Source organism: Dipodomys ordii, unplaced genomic scaffold (assembly GCF_000151885.1).
Source record: "Dipodomys ordii isolate 6190 unplaced genomic scaffold, Dord_2.0 Scaffold201, whole genome shotgun sequence".
In the NCBI taxonomy this organism is placed as follows: domain Eukaryota; kingdom Metazoa; phylum Chordata; class Mammalia; order Rodentia; family Heteromyidae; genus Dipodomys; species Dipodomys ordii.
Genome location: NW_012267417.1, coordinates 1,524,419 through 1,542,165, shown reverse-complemented (window position 1 = coordinate 1,542,165; position 17,747 = coordinate 1,524,419). Strand labels below are relative to the sequence as shown.

Here is a 17,747-nt window from a genome sequence, read left to right as displayed (position 1 = left end):
ATGCAGAGTCACAGGCCTCAGCCAGCCTCACAGAGTCAGAATGTCTGGCTTTGAGACCTAGGAATCCGTGTATAATAAGTACTCCCAAAGATGCCTAACCTCCCAGAAGCAAAGAAGCACTATGTGCTTGGTGCACTGGAACTTTAAGTGGTAGGCAAGAAACAGTGCTCTTTATCTGTCTGCAGAACAGTGAAGCCCTCTGGAGGACTGTGGAGCAGACACCTGACGGTACCTGCGTTGGGGAGCTCTTCAGGGTAGACGAGGGGCAGAAAGAGAACCTCCAAGTGGGAGATCACAGAATAATTTTATAGCATTGCAAAATGGAAACATAGACACACACTGCTATTCTCCCTAATTATATTTCCCAATATACATCACTCTTCAGGGACCCTTCAATGAATTCTCCTTTGATAAGGCCATCCCTTTCCCCACTCTGTCTGTTTCAAGTGAAGTTACCTTCACTCCAGACACCAGGGCTGATCATGTTACTTAGACTGTCCAATGAGAGTGGCATTCTTTAAGCCACAGTGATTGATTCAAAGATGGGAGCATGAGCCAATCAGAATCTGTAACCTAGTGTAAGCTTTGTCTGAAACTTAGCACAGATGCCTTTTAAAAATTATTTTATTTTTATCTTTAGCAGAGATGCATTTTGAATTTATCTTTACATAGTTGTGTAAGCTTTGTCAGATGTATCACTAGCAAAGATCTGTTCCCATTCTGTTGGCTGTCTTTTTAGCTTAGTGACAATGTCATTCACTGTGCAGAAACTTTTTAGCTAAATGCAATCTCATTTGTCAATTCTCTTTTATTTTCTGAGTGCCACCAATTTTATTCTGGAAATTGCTGGTGGCGTGTCCTCTACTCTTTCCTGTACTTGTTTCAAGGTTTGGGGTGCTACACTGAGATCTTTGATGCACTTTGAATTGATATTAGTACAAGGTGAGAGAAAAGGATGCAATTTCAGTGTTCTCTTTATGGCTGTCTCCCTGCCCAGCACGAGTTGTTGAAAAGATTGTCCTTTTTCAACACATGTTTTTGTCTTCTTTGCCAAAAATCTGATAACTGTAGGTATATGAGTTTATTTCTGAGTCTTCTATCCTTTTCATTGATATTCAGGTCTGATCTTATGACAGTTCCAAGCTTTGGGTGGTTTTTTTGTTTGTTTTTGCCAGTCCTGAGCTTTTGCACTCAAGGCTAGTAGTGCTCTACCACTTGAGCCTGCTCCACTTTTGACTTTTTGTGGTTAATTGGAGATAAGAGTTTCATGGACTTTCCTGCCCTGCTTTGAACTGCAATTCTCAGTCTCATGAGTAGCTAAGATTATAGACATGAGCCACTGGTGCCTGGCCCATGCTGTTTTTGATACTATGGCTCTATAGTAAATTTTGAAATCTGAAATGGTAATACTTTCAGCATTTGTTTTATCCCCCCCCCCTCAGGATTGCTTTTCCTATTGGGACCTTTTATGCTGCCATATCAATTTTTAGCTTGATTTATCTATCTCTGTGAAAAATGACATTGAATTTGTGGATCAACCTTGGCAATGTGTTCATTTTCATGATATTAATTCTGCCAATTCATGAACATAGGAGTTCTTTCCAGCCTCTTAGTAGCTTCTTCAGTTTCTTTCTTCAAAGGTTTATTGTTTACATTGTAGGTATCTGTCATCTATCCTGTAAGTGTTTTTTCACTCTTCTGTTTATTTTATTGTAGAGAAGATTTTTAGTTTTAAGTAATGACATTTGTCAAATTTTGTTTTGTTTTCTATGCTATTAACATGTCCAAAAATTACTTGCCCAGTTCAATGTCCTAAAGTACTTGTGTATTTTCTTCTAGTAGTTGCATAGTTTGAGTCTTATTGCTTAAGTTTTGGACATGGTGATAGAGAGTAATATAGTTTTTTTGTATCATATATTTTTCCTGTGTCATATATTGAAGTCTTTTTTTTTCCTCCAGTGTGTGTTCTTGCTGCCTTTGTTGAAAATCAGTGATTGCAAATGTGGTGTGGATTTATTTCTGCCACTGGCCTATCTGTTTATTATACTAGAGCCATACCATTTGGTATACTATCATTTTATAGTATGTTATGAATTCAGCATCTGTAGCTTTATTCTTTTTGCTCAGGATTGATTTGGCTATTTTGCAGGTCTTTATTTTTTTGTAAAGAAAGTCATTGGTAATTTCATATGAATATGCTCTGAATATGTAGATTGCTTTGGATAGTATTGACATGTTAGCTATATTAATTCTTATCTACAAATATGGGATATTTTTCCAACTTTTTGTATCCTTTTCAATTTATATTATCAGTGTTGGTAAATTTCGTTGTAGAGACTACTCATTTTCTAGGTTAAACTTATTCTTGGATACTTTTTGTAGCTATTATGAATGGAATTACTTTCTTAGAAGTTTTGTTATTTAATGTAAAGAAATCTACTGATTTTGTAGGGGTTGTTTAATTTTTGTTTTTCAACTTTACTCAATTCATTTGTGCTGTGCTGTGCTCTCTCTGTGTGTGTGTGTGTGTGTGTGTGTGTGTGTGTGTGTGTGTGTAGTCATTAAAATTTTTCTATTGATAAAATCATTTCATCTGCAAACAGGGATAATTTGACTTCTTTTTTCCTATTCATATATTCTTTATTTCTTTCTCTTGTCTCATTTATTGGTCTAGCTAAGACCTCCAACAACACTATATTGAATAAGAATGGTGAAAGTTAGCATCCTTACCTTGTTCTTGATCTTAGAAGGAGTGATTTCAGCTTTTCATCATTCACTATGACATAAGCTATGGATTTGTCTTGCAGAGACCTCAGTATACTAAGGTAAATTCCTTCTATACCAAAGTTCTTGAAGAATGGTTTTAAGGAATGCTGGGTGTTATCAATTGCTTTTCTTGAATCCACTATGATGATTATGTGATGATTTTATCCTTCATTCTGTTAGTGTGATGTGCTGTGTTTATCAATTTGTATATATTGAACTATCCTGCATCCTTAAGATAAATCCTAGTTGATGTCATATATATTATTTTTAGGTACCATTAGATTTGGTTCCCAAGTCTTTTGTTCATCAAGGATATTGGCTTATAATTTTCCTTTTACTGTCTTCTTTCTTTCCTTTCGCCCTCCCTCCCTCCTTTCTTCCTCCTTTCCTTCTTCCTTTCCTCTCTTCCTCTCTTCTCTTCTTCAATTCTGGGGATGGAACTCAGGGCCTTACACACATGAGGTAATTGCTCTACCAATGAGCTCCATCCCCAGCTCTTTAGTTTTCATTTTTGCTATTGTATCATTTTCTGGCCTTGGTATAGGATGAATTTGGAAGGACTCCCACTCTTTCATTTCTTTGGAATTATTAGAGTAGAACTGGCACCAGTTCTTTTTTAAAAAATTTGATAAAATTCTACAGAGAAGCCATTAGGTCCTGAGCTTTCCTTTGTTGGTTGATTTTATTACTGATTCGCTCTCATTAGTTTTTATTGGTCTGTTTGGGTTTCTCTGTCCTTGTGGTTCAGTCTTGCTTTTTCTTTTCTTGTCATGATTGAAACCAAGCCTTTGCACATGTTAGATAAGCACTCTATCCCTGAACTGCATCCTCAGCTCTTTTAGAGGTTTTCTTTGTTTTTCAGGTAGAAGTCTCACTATATTGAGCAGACTTGCCTAAAATTCCTAAGCTTCAGGAATACCCCTGCCTAAGCCTGCTGAGTGCTGACTCACCTTCCCATGGTTCAATTTTGGAAGGTTCTAGATATTTAGAAATTTACCAGTTCCTATTAGGTTTACAGTTTGTTGGCACAGCACATAGTTGTTTGACATTTGTATTTCTGTGAGGTCACTTGTAATCTCCCTTTTTTAATCCCTGAGTTTATTTAGTTGTGTCTTCTGTCTTTTTACCTGGTCACTCTAGCTCAAGGCTTGCCACTTGTGCTTATCTACCAAAAACTTCACTTCATTGATCTTCTAATTTAATCTTTAAAAAATTATCTTGAATAGTTGAACAAAGGAACTGCCATGTTACAAAACAGTTTATGAGCACAATGCATCTTGAACAATGTTACCCCCTCTCAACATGCTCACCCCTACCTTACCCCTTCCCTTACTTTTCTTAATTTTAGTATATACAATAGTCTTTCAAAATTTTTAATACTTTTTTTAGTGCTGGTCTTGGGACTTGAACTGAGTGCTGTCTCTGAGCTTTCCCTGAGCTTTTTTTTTTTTTTTTCCTAGTCTTGAGGTTTGAACTCTGGGCCTGGGCTCTGTCCCTGGGTTTCAATTTTTGCTCAAGGCTAGTACTCTACCATTTGAGCCACAAAGCCACTCCTACTTTTTCTGAGTAGTTTATTAGAGATAAGAGTCTCATGGACTTTCCTGCTTAGGTTGGCACTGAACCACGATCCTCAGATCTCAGCCTTCTGAGTAGCTAGGATTAACTGTACCTGGCTTCCCTGAGATTTTTTGCTCAAGGCTTCCAGTCTGTCACTTCAGCCACAACTCCTTCCTTCCTCCCTCTCTCCCTCCCTCTCTCCCTCCCTCCCTCCCTCCCTTCCTTCCTTCCTTCCTTCCTTTCTCTCTCTCTTTCTTTCTTTTTCTTTTCTTTTTTTCTGTTTTTTCCTGCTTAATTGGACATAAGAGCTTCAAGAACTTTCCTGCCTGGGCTGAGTTTGAACCCTGATCCTCTAATCTTAGCCTCCTGAGTAGCTAAGACTACACGCGTTAACCATCTCTGCCCAGCTCTAATTTAATCTTGCTTTATTTCTTTCCTCTACTAATTGTTTGGTTTGTTCTTGATTTTTCTTGTTTCTCAAGTGACACAATTTGAAATCTTCTCTTTTTCTTGTTTTCTTCCTTTTTAAAAATCTACTGTAGACATTCATTACTATAAACTCATTACTATCATGTACTGATTTTTCTGTATCCCATAGTTTTTGGTATGCTGGGTTTTTTCCCATTTGTTTCCAGAAAAGTTTAGATTTCTCTTTTGATTTGTTCATTGTTCCATTGGTCACTCAAAAGAATGTTGTTAATTTCCATGTGTTCACATATTCTCTAAAGTTCCTTTTTTGTTGATTTCTGGTTTTATGTCATTGTAGTCAAAAACTATGAAAGCCATGAGTCAATTTTTTTTATTTATTTTATTTGTATTGATTGTATTAGGTCTCTTTGTCCTTTTAGAGATAATAACATTTGTTTATATAATTGAGAGCCTTAGATTTGGAGACACATACTTATATTTATTATTGTCTTCATTTTTCTCTTTGTCTCTTAATACAAGTTTTCATTTAAAGTCTATTTTATATGATAAAAATATAGCCACAGGCTCACGCTTGTAATCCTAGCTACTCAGGAAGCTGAGATCTGAGGATCATGGTTCAAAGCCAGCCCGGGCAGGAAATTCCATGAGACTCTTATCTCCAATAAAAGCACTGGAAGTAGTACTGTGGATCAATTGGTAGAGTGCTAGCCTTGAACTGAAGAGCTCAGGGACAGGGCCCAGGCTCAGAGTTCAAGCCCCATCTCTCTCTCTCTCTCTCTCTCTCTCTCATGCACACACACAAAATACAGCCATTCCTGCTTGTTTTGGGTTTTGCATGATAGATCTATTTTTATTTCCCAACTTTCAGTCTATATGTGTCTTTACTGGTGAAGTGTATTTTTTCGTATTTTTTCATTTACATTCATGGTTATTGTTGAAAAACCATGCTTCTGTCATTTTGTTAATTTTTCTGGTTGTTTTGTATGTCTTTGTTCCTTTTATCCTCTCTTCCTTATCTTGGTCATTTAATTTTTTTCTATGTTGTTAGGGTTTGCTTCATCCTTTTTGTAAATTTTTTCTACAGTGAAGTTTTATACCTTTGCATGATTTAATAGCTATCTTATCATTCTATCATATTTAGTGTACAATTTCCCAAACATTTCTTATAGGGCATCTGGGGTGAGGAATTCCATCAGTTTTTGTCTTACAAAAACCTTACTTTTCCTCCATGTCTGAAGAATAGTTTTTCTTAGTATGGTAGTCTTGGTTTACAAACTTTTCTTTCAGGATTTAGAATATATTGTTCTATTCCCCCTGGCAGAGGTTTCTGCTGAGAAGCAGGCTGTTAGTCTGGTGGGAATTCCCTTGTAAGTTCCTGATGGCTTTTCTCCCATTGTTTTTTTTTTTTTTATCAATTCAATCTTCATCTTGGACCTTATTTTCTATTTATTTATTTGTTCTTTTTTGGAAACAAGGTCTCACTACGTAGTCAAGTTGGCTTTGAACTCACTATGTAGCCTATGTATTGACTTGAATTTAGGATCCTCCTATCTAAGCTTCCCAAGGGCTGAGATTATAGGCATGTACCACCATGTCTATCTAATGTTGCACTTTTGATAGTTTGACTATAACCCACTTCAAAGAAGATCTGTTTGGGGCTTAATTTTTTAGTAGTTTTTTGAGCATTCTGGATCTAGACATTCATATCTTTCCAAGATTTGTTAAGTTTTCAGAAATTACTTTGTTGCCCAGATTCTCTATGCCTTTCCCCTTTTCATTCTGGAACATTCAGAATGCAAATGTTTGCTTGCTTAGTGATGTCTACATAAATCTTGAAGGCTGTCTGCATTCTTTCATATATTTTTCTTTTAAAAACATATCTGAAACAGTGGCTGACTATAACCCTATTTACTCAGGAGAGCAGAGATGAGAAGGCCAGCTGGGCAAAAAGTTTGAGAGATTCCATTTCAATCAGTAAAATGCTGGGTGCCATGGCACATTCTTGTCATCCTACCTATGCAGGAAGTGTAAATAGAAAGACTGTGGTCCAGGCTGACTCAGGCACTAAGCAAGATCCTATTTGGAAATTTAAGAAAGCAAAAGGGACTGGAGATGTAGTTGTAGAGTGCCTGGTTAGCTAAGTGAGAGGTCTGACATCAAATTCTGACTGGGTTATTTCAATGACCTTTTTTTTTTTTAGGCTCAAAAATGCTTTCTTCTGCTTGACCCATTCTATAGCTAAGGCTCTCAATTATATTTGTTTTTTTGTTTTTTTTTTTTCTGGGTCCGGACGTGGGGCCTGAACTCTGGGCCTGGGCACTGTCCCTCAGCTCTTCAGCTCAAGGCCAGTGCTCTACCACTTGTGCCACAGCGCCACTTCCGGCTTTTTTCATTTTGCTTATGTGGTGCTGAGGAATCGAACCCAGGGCCTCATGCATACAAGGCAAGCGCTCTACCACTGAGCCACCTTCCCAGCCCTCTCAATTATATTTGAAATCTCTTTTATTAGACTCTTTTTTAAAGAGATGGTTCTGGGATTTGAACTCAGGGCCATGAACTTGCTAGGAAAACACACCACTTAAACCATGCCACCGGCCTTTCTTTTGCTTTAGTTCATTATTGGATAGAATCTCATGCTTTTTGCCTGGGGATGGCCTCCTACTTATAGCTCCTGTATAGTTGGGATTACAAATACCATCACATCAGGCTTGTTCATTGAGATTGGGGTGAAGCAGGGGGCAGGGTTCTTACTAACTCTTTTCTCTGTCTTAGAACCACAGTCCTCTTGCTGTCTACCTCCTGAGTAGCTGAGGCATAAATTTCCACAAATGGCTGAAGGTGTCTTCTTTTGTTTCTTTTTGATGGTACTGGAGTTCAAACTCTATTACTTGAGCCACAACTCTACCCAAGTATTCTCTTATACCTCATTAAATTTCCTTTAAAAAATCATTATTATGTTGAATTCTTTTTTTTGGGGTGGAGGGGGGGAGTCGGTCCTGGGGCTTGAACTCTGGGCCTGGGCGCTGTCCCTGAACTCTTCAGCTCAAGGTGAGTGCTCTACCACTTGAGCCACAGCGCCACTTCCGGTTTTCTAGTGGTTTTTATTGGAGATAAGAGTCTCATGGACTTTCCTGCCCAGGCTGGCTTTGAACAGAGATCCTCAGATCTCAATCTCCTGAGTAGCTAGGATTACAGGCATGAGCCACCAGCACAGGCTTATTTTGAATTCTTTATCAAGCAATTCATCAGTTTCCTCTTCTTTGGAACCTGTTACCAGAATTATTGTTCTACCTATGACCTGATCCTTAAGATTTCTATTCTTTTTATTATCTTTCATGACTGAAAGTCTGAAATGAGTGGGAGTGGAGAAGGTGTGCAGATAGATTTGATATTTTTGTCAGGGTCTGATCTTACTATGGCTCTTTACATAACTTTTAGAACAAACCTGTAAGATATGTGTATATATAGCTCCATCTTGCAAGCAAAGAAACTATCACAAAGGGTATTGGCTAGGGCATCAGTCAGAGAGGCAGAGCCAGTAAAAGATGAGAAGTCTGTTACAGTGGTGCAAGCCTGTGATCCGAGCTACTTGAGAGGCAGACATCTAGAGACTGCAGTTTAAAGCAAGCTTAGACATAAATGATCTTGAGACTCCATCTCACCCAACGGCTGTGCATGAATGCACATGCCTGCTATCCTAGCTAGAGGAGAAGCATGTTTGTGAATAGTGTGCTGTGCCTGTCATCCCAGGCAAAATGGGAAGCACAAATACTAAGATCACACAGAGAAATGGGAATAAAGAAAGACCTTATCTCAAAAATAACCAATGCAAAAAGGGATGGAGACATGGCTCAAGTGATACAATACCTGCCTAGCAAGTACAAGGCCCTAACTCTGTTGGTCAATGTTCCATTGCAAAGAACAGAATCCACTCGAGCTGATTTAAGCAAAAAGATTTATTATAAAGTAATTAGTGGTTTACAGAATTATTGAGAAGGCTGTGGGATATTCTGCAGACTAAGATTTCAGGATCAATGCCAATGCCTCAGGGAAAGACTTCCAAGGAGGGCATGTTAATATGGCCCTATCAAGACTAAAAGGCCATCAGTCAAACCAGAAAGTGCATTTGATTTTTTCTTCTCTGTCTGTCTGTCTGTCTTTTGTTTTGGCACTAGGGTTTGAATTCAAGCGTTCAAACTTGCTTGCCTTGCTTGCATGCAGCTGGTAAGCTATAACCTGAATCACGCCTCCCACCTGGCTTTTGCTGGTAAATTGAAAACAGAGTCACACATTTTTCTGCCTGTCCTTCAAAACATGATCTTCCAGACCTCCATACTGGAGAGAAATGAAAAAACAAAGTGTGTGTGTGTGTGTGTGTGTGTGTGTGTGTGTGTGACATACTAAGCCATTTTATTTAAGGGATTTGATTTGGTAATCACTGGGGACTTGGAAGCCATTCCCCATAGATATTGAGAGACAATTATATAAGCATTTTTTCTATTATCATCAGTAGCAGGCTTTTCTGATACTGTCTATAGGAGGAAATAGAAGACAGTTCACTTTGTCTCTAGCCTATCCCCATAACCTCAGACATTGAAAGCTGCAGGTGTGGAATCCCATCCTTCTTGAGCCAGCTCCATCAAAATACTTCTGTTTATGGGTGTTAAAAGAGTGCTGGGCAATTCACGCCAGTTGTCAAAGGGCTGCCTGGAAATAAAAAGCAGCATTTGAAAAGCAAACAAATAAGCTCTGGCAATAATAATAGGAATCCTCAATGAGAATCCCGTCTTTCTTTTGTGGCCCACTTTCATCAGTGCTACATTCACAATTGCTGAAGAAGCCCCTGACAAATGTGGGTAGCATTTGAGCAGAAACACAAGTGCAGTGGGCAGAACAGCAAAGGGACCACTAACTGCAGGCAGAGGGCAGTTCATGAAGGAAGAGAGATGAATACAAGAGTGTCATAACTACTAGGAGCTGGAGTATAAATATTTTAAAGTATCAAAAGGGAACCACATTTGTACTCTTAGCAAATGTCCCCACTTTCTAAATTTGGGGTAAATGATACAGAACTCCAAAAGTTAACCAAATAAATAGATTTTTCCAACACAATTAGACTTCTTTCCAGGAAGGAGTCAGGACAGAAAACTATGGCTTAAGAGAATTAAGGGCTGAGTACCAGTGTCTCACACCTGTAACTCTAGTTACTCAGGAGGTTGAGATCTGATTATCACAGTTCAAAGACAGCCCAGGCAGATAAATCCATGAGACTCAAAACCTTCAATTACAAATTCTGAAAGTGGACGTGTGGCTGTACCAGTCTTGAGTGAAAAAGCCTAACTAGAGTGCCAGACAAGCCCCAATATAAACAGACAGACAGACAGACAGGCACACACATACACAAACACACACATACACACAAGAGGAAGAAATAAGGGTTGGGTAGAGATGTAGAACACATGCTTGGCCATGGGTTCCAATCACAGCACTGCAAATGAAAAATAGCCTTTCTTCATGTATTTTGCAGAGTAACTATTATATCTATGTATTTGACTACATACATAAAAATTGCCTAGCAAAGCCTATATTCATATTTATTTGTGGCAATTTGATTGTCTGGAAGATGAGAAAAATCTGCACACATAATATTTTTTTGGCATGGAGAGATGTTTTGTGGACCAATTACGAAGCAAATTACTAAGAAAACTAGGTATTGTATATTATAATGCTGTTGGAAGGGAGAATGCTTATTGGAGAGCAGCAGAACCTGGCACTAGTAGCTCACAACTGTAACCTCAGCTACTCAGGAGGCTGAGATCTGAGGATCTCAATTCAAAGCCAGTTGAGTTTGTGGGACTTATCTCCATTTAAGCACTAAAAAGCTGTAAGTGGAGCTGTGACTCAAATGATAGAGCACCAGCCTTGAGCAGAAAGACCAAGCAAGAGAGTAAGACCCCAAGTTCAAGCCCTAGTACCAGTATACACACAAAAAAAGAGTAGAAGTAAAACATCAGAGTGGATGTAGGTAATACCATAATACATTTTTTATTGTACATATAATGGTATTTACCATTATATGTTGATATTAATTTAATAATGAATCATTGTTATATAGTTACTATTTCATATGTTATTATTCATCATGTGATTTCATTATATTGTTTCTTTTTTTTGTGGGGAGGTGGGGAGGGTCCAGTCGTGGGGCCTGAACTCTGGGCCTGGGTGCTGTCCCTCAGCTCTTCAGCTTAAGGCTAGCGCTCTACCTCTTGAGCCATAGCGCTACTTCCAGCTTTTTTTTCTTTTTGTTTATGTGGTGCTGAGGAATCGAACCCAGGGCCTCATGCATGCAAGGCAAGTGCTCTACCACTGAGCCACCTTCCCAGCCCTCATTATATTGTTTCTGTGATTTACCTGTCATGGGTGATCTGGATTTTTCAATTATTCCACAAAAGCCAATCTTTTTTTCAAAAGAGATCTTTTTTGTTTGTTTGTTTTTGTGCTGTTGGGACTTGAACTCAGGGCCTGGGCACTGTCCCTGAGCTTCTTTTGCTCAAACCTAGCTCACCACCATGTGAGCCACAGCTCCATTTTGGGGGGTAGTTTATTGGAGAGCAGAGTCTCATGGACTTTCCTGCCCTTTGGAACTGTGATCCTCAGATCTCAGCCTCGTAAGGAGCTAGGATTACAAGCATGAGCCATTTGTGCCCAGCTTAAAAGAGATCTTTCTTTTAAAAAAAGAAAAAAAAGAAGATTTTATGATTTTTCCTTCCTCTTTCTCTTGACTGTCCCCTGCTTCCCACCCCTTCTTGTTATTTTTTTTTCCTATTGGAACTAATGTTCTCAACCAGCCTTGCAAGCAGGCAGCATCCTGCTCAAAACATGGAACCCGCCACAGGAGAGGATGGCCAGCATCTTTTGTGGAAAGCCCTGCGTGAGAAAGTGGGGAACCAAGCCCCAGAGATGCTGTCTGTGTGGAGGAAGGGCTGGGCTCCAGTTTACGCTCATACAAAGGCTCCTCTGCACATGGCAGGCAAGCAGATGCCAACAGAAAGCTTTTGTGAGTCCTTCATGTTAATTAACTTTTGTGAGAACCTTCATGTTAATTAACTTTGCTTGAGCTTTCCCTAGACTTGAAAGCTTTGGAGTGGTTTGTTTTTGTAAAATGCTTTGACTCCAGGGAGAGCCGCTTCAAGAGGGAAAAAAGGAGAAACAAAAAGAAAGAAAGGGAAAAAATTTTTAAGTGGGGCTTTGCTTACCAGGAAATTTCTTCCCTTGTCTCCATCCCTCCCCTCCCCCAACCAGTACTGACTCAACCATCAGGGGGAATTTTAATGGCCTTTTTCTTACACCCCCCCCCAAAAAAATAAACCAGAAGCAGACCTCCATGGCAGTGGGAACTAGCTTTGCCTCAGTGGAGACAGGTGTGTGTGTGTGTGTGTGTGTGTGTGTGTGTGCGCGCGCGCGCGTGCGCACATACACCTGTGCACGTGCACATAAGCATGGTGTCTGTTAAAAGAAATACATTCCAAGTATAAAGTCTAATTTATTTGAATTTAGAGAAAAGAAAAATGGAGGCAAATTTTGGAGAACAGTTTCTGTTATATGACGAATATGTCCATCCATAGTCTCAGGACCAAGGATGAAACACCAGTGGTTTCCGGTGATTCTAGATTGTATATGATTGGACTGGTTGTTAAAATCTAAATGAGGGAAGATAAAAGAGAAAGTGCTGGAGAATAGAAAGTCTTACCAGCCACCCAGTTATTAAGTCTACCAAGTATCAAACCATGGACCAACCCTTTGTCCTGCAACCTTTTCCTATGGAAATTTCTAGAATACAGAAAAAGTTGAAATAATTGGGCAATTAACACACACACACACACACACACACACACACACACACACACACAGCCTAGATCCTGTAAAACACTTCACTACAATTTTTTCAATTGCAATATGTAATCATCTACCCATTCCTCTTACCTGACTATCCAGGCAGGTTGGCCTTGAATTAGCAATCCTCCTATCACAGACTCCTTAGTGTTGGGATTACAGGCCTGCCCCATCTTAAAATACTACTTCAAAGTTGATGACATCAGCAGTCTTCACTTATTCCTTCCTAGTGTTAGGTAATAAACCCAGGGCCTTGGACAGTATTCTCTCTTTTTCAATTCTTCTACCCCCCCCATCTATATACTAAAGCTCGATATTTTTTACTGCTTGTAAGATTTTACTTTGTGTTTTATTTCTTTTTGCTTTGTTTTGCTTTGTTAATACTGGGGGGGGGGTTTGAACTGAGGGCTTCAAGCTTGGTAGGCAGGCTCTCTATAACTTGAGCCATACCTCTCGCCTTTTTGTTTTGTTCTGGTTACTTTGAGATAGTGCCAGCCTGAACTGTAATCCTCCTATTTGTACTTCCTACCATAGCTTGGATGATAGATGCCCAGAACTATGCTGAGCTATTGTAGAGATGGGGACTCCTGAACTTTTTGCCTGGGCTGACCTCACCAGGATCTTCCCAGTCTCTGTCTCCCAAATAGCTAAGATTCAAAGTGGGAGATGTTTGGCTCAAATGGTAGAGAGCTAGCCTTGAGTTGAAGAGCTGAGGGACAACTCCCAGGCCCAGAGTTCAAGCCCCACAACCAACAAAAAAAACAAAAACAAAATCAAAGTGGGAGATGTGGGTAGGAGGGCCTTGGTAGGAAGTTGGCCCCCGCAAAAGTGTAAGAACATACTGGAAAAATAACTAAAGTAAAACAACAACAACAACAAAACTGCTGGTGTATGGCTCAAATGCTGGAGCAGTTGCCTAGCAAGCATGAACCCTGAGTTCAAACACCAGTACTGCAAAGAAAGAGAAGAAAGAGGAGAGAGATAGAGAAAGAGAGAAGTGCAAGAGAAAGACACAATTTCCTTAGAGTGAAATATTTAAATTGTAAGTAGTTTTAACAGATGCATACAGTTTGCTCTGTTTCATTTCTTTTTGTTTTGAAATAGCGTTAAATTACCAAAAGTTTTGAGAATAATATAAAGCTCTCTTAGTTACCCTTCATTCACTTTTTTTTTTCCAGTCTTGGGGCTTGAACTCAGGGCCTGGGCACTATCCCTGAGCTTCTTTTTGCTCAAGGGTAGCACTCTACTCCTTGAGTCACAGTGTCACTTCTGGCTTTTTCTGTTTATGTGGTACTGAGGAATTGAACCCAGCGCTTCATGCATGCTAGGCAAGCACTCTACCACTAAGCCACATTCCCAGACCCCAAAGTGACATTTTAAAGCTGATATTACATTGCATGCATCCTACATTTTTCTTTCTTAGGCTGAATTCTCAAGAGACTGAGATCTGAGAAAAATAATTCAAAGACAGCCCAGGAAGACAAACTCAAGAGATTCTTATCACCAATTAATCACCAGAAAGCTGAAAGCAGAGTTGTGGCTCAAGTGGTAAAACACTAGTAGTAGGCCCTGAGTTCAAGCACTCACCTACAAAAACAAACAAACAAGCAAACAAACGTTCTATATGCTTTCCTCCTAAGAACAAGATTAATCAGAGAAAATGAGAAAATGGACTTGATAGAACACTTTTAAACTACAGTGTCCATTCCAATTTTGACACTGTTCTTTGTGGTTCAAATATGAATTAGCTCTTATACTATCTTATGTTGATGTGTGATTCCCAACTGGTGGTGCAATTTTTGAAGGCTCCAAAAATTTGAGGAAGAGGAGCTGAGCTAGAAGAATTAGTTCACCATGGGTGTGTCATAGACAAGCCTATATCTTGTCCTGTCTCCTCCCTCTTCACCTCCCTGTTTCCTGTCCACCATGAGATGAACAACCTCCTCTACCATGTGTTCCCCCTGACCAGAATGCTGAACCCATATTTATGAGGCCAGACAACAATGGACCAACATTTAAACTTTGAAACCATGAACCAGAATAGTTTTTCTTCTTTTAATCCTCTCTGGCAAGTAGTTAGTCACAGTGGCAATAAAACTAATAGCATTTCCCTCTCCAATAAAGGCTCCAGTCCTTTGTGATTTATGGTTTTAGCGTTCTTAAGTGTCTTTTTTTTTATCCTGATTACTTTTTTTACTTAAATAAATACTATTGTGCCTTACATTGTGATAACAATACCTGAATCCTGATTTCCACTTGCCTGATACATATTTGTACATTTCCATCTTTTTATTTTGAATCATTGTGTTTTAGATGCATTTTTATATCACAACATAGATGGGTTTTTGTATATGAGCTAATTTAAAAATCTTTCCATAAATAGGCAAGTTAAGCAAATTCACATTTAATAATATGATGTTTGCTCTCAACGCTATCATATTACTTAGTATGTGATTCATATTAACATCTGATTGTTCTTTTGGTATTTAGAAATATTTGCTCTAATCCTTACCTTTTTGTATTCATATATTTTATAGTTTCCCTGCTACCTTTTTAATATCCTTAACCTTTTTTTTTAATTTTATTTTATTTGTGAACATACTGTACAGAGGAGTTACAATTACATGGGCAGGATAATGCGTACATTTCTTACCAAGCATTGCAGCCTCCTCCTTTGGTTTACCCTTCACATCCTTTCCCAGCCTCCCCCCTCCCCCCCAATCCCAATCCTTCTCCTCCCCCCCCTTCCCCCCCCCCGCCGCACTGACGTTGTAAAGCTCGTTTTGGACATAACAACTTGTACTTCTCATTGTTGCAACAGGTCCACCTGTATCCTTAAACAACTGGTTTTTCCCCATCTCCTCCACAAGTTATACTGACATCAAATATAGTGAAAGCAGGGGTTATACTGTGGGGGAGGGACATACAAAGCAACAAAGAGATAATCTTATAAATACGTTAGAAACACATGCATGAAAGAAAAAAACATTAAAATACACATCTAACGGTTCATTTTCCTGACATCACATTATCTGACCTTTTCCGCTTGACTCATACATATACTAGATATTACAAATAAGGGAAACCATGGGACCTATGTTTCTTTGGGCTGGCTTACTCACTTAATATAATTTTTTCCAAGTTTTTCCATTTCCTAACAAATGGGGCAATGTCATTCTTTCTGATAGAGGCATAGAATTCCATTGTGTATATATGCCACATTTTCTTGATCCATTCATCTACTGAGGGGCATCTGGGTTGGTTCCATATCTTAGCTATGGTAAATAATGCTGCAACAAACATAGTTGTGGTGGTAGCTTTAGTGTGGTCTTGTTTGTAAACATTTGGGTAAATGCCCAAAAGTGAGATTGCTGGGTCATAGGGGAGTTCTATGTGAAGTCTTTTGAGGAACCTCCATACTGCTTTCCAAAGTGGTTGAACAAGTTTCCATTCCCACCAACAATGAAGTAAGGTTCCTTTCTGTCCACATCCCCTCCAGCATCTGTTGTTGTTAGAGTTCTTGATTTTTGCCATATCTCAATGTTGTTTTGATTTGCATTTCTTTTATGGCTAGGGAGGTTGAACATTTCTTCATGTGTCTATTGGCCATTCTTCTTTCTTCTTCAGAGAAGTTTAATATCCTTAACCTTTTACTTTCTAATCCATCAAAGGAAACTTCTGATTCCCACTTATTACAACAGGTAATAGTATCTCTCTGCTTTTCCTTTCTTTCCTGTCTCATTTCTAGTTGTATTCTTCTTTTTGTGTTGAGACATAAAATATTTTGGTGTTATCCACTAATGTTCTTTCTCATGTTTTACTGATGGCTCTACAACTAAGTAGATTAAGTGTTAATCATTGGTTCTTTGCTAAGATTCATTGTTTGTATGGTGAAGTTCATTCTCTAGTATACATCTTAGGAAGGGCATTGGTGTTATGAGATGGATATAAAATCCTTGATCATGGCTGGGAATATGGCTTAGTGGTGGAGTGCTTGCCTTGCATCCATGAGGCCCTGGGTTTGATTCCTCAGCACTACATACACAGGAAAAGTTGGAAGTGGGGCTGTGGCTCAAGTGGTAGAGTGCTAGCCTTGAACAAAAAGCAGCTTAGGGATAGTGCCCAGGCCCTGAGTTCAAGCCCCAGGACTGGCAAAAGAAAAATTCTTGATTAAGAGCTTTCTCACCTTGAGTTTCAAGACAATGCTTCTTCACTCTTGCCTCACTTTTTTGTAGTTTAAAAAAAGCCTGAAAGGCCTGTCTGATTTTCTTTTCACCTGGAGGTTTTGGGAATTTCTTTGCTGTGTATTTAAAGTTAATAATTTTCTACAATATGTTTTAGAGATCACTGTTGCTTGTCAATTTTTTTAATTTAAAAAAGGGTCTCTGTTCCAAATGGAAATGGAAATTTTCTTTCGTTTCCAGAAAGTTCTTTTGGTGTATAAATTTAAATATTATTTCTGTTTTAGTATTTTGTTTGCTTTTTTAAGGGAGCACAATTATTCATATCTTGACCCTTCTCTGACTGCCTTCCATTTCAGCCACTTTCTCTCTGACCCTTTTAACTTCTTTATCTCATTTATAGATAATGACTATGAATCTCCATTGTATATAATACAATGTTGAAACACATTTGTAAATCATGTGTTGATCAACTGAGAATATTAGTTATCTATCTTCTCAACCATGTTTTATTTCTTTGTGAAAAGAATAATTCAAAGTCTTCCTTGTGTCTATATTAAATTATATGATAATCATTTTCATTTTCTTGGCTATTGGCCTTCCTTTCTTCAATGTCTTTTTATTAAATTTATTGAACTGTATTCTTCTTTGGGTCTTTATTCTTTATTTCTGAACTATTTCTTTTCTTTCAATATTTCTCAACCAATTCATGTTCCTGTTTTGTGTCAATTTCTAATTAATCAATTATTTATAATTCTAACTAATTCTTATAAATATGATTCTAAGATTAAAATAAAAGTAACAACTACCTAAGCCTGGACCTGTGACTCATACCTGTAATATCAGCTTCTCAGGAGGCTGAGACCTCAAGGTTTGCACTTTGAAGCTGGTCCAGGCATAACAGTCTGTGAGACTTCAGCT

The 17,747-nt window shown here is 38.6% G+C and overlaps 1 protein-coding gene across 1 annotated transcript in view; it reads left to right on the top strand.

Moving 5' to 3' along the window:
• Ptch1 (patched 1) overlaps positions 1-12,200 on the top strand; it is a 66,754-nt gene extending 54,554 nt beyond the window's left edge. Inside the window, exon 23 of the mRNA XM_013034938.1 lies at positions 12,174-12,200. The gene's annotated coding sequence lies outside the window, so the exon portion shown is untranslated. The remainder of the gene's footprint in view (positions 1-12,173) is intronic.
• Positions 12,201-17,747: the final 5,547 nt, after the last annotated feature.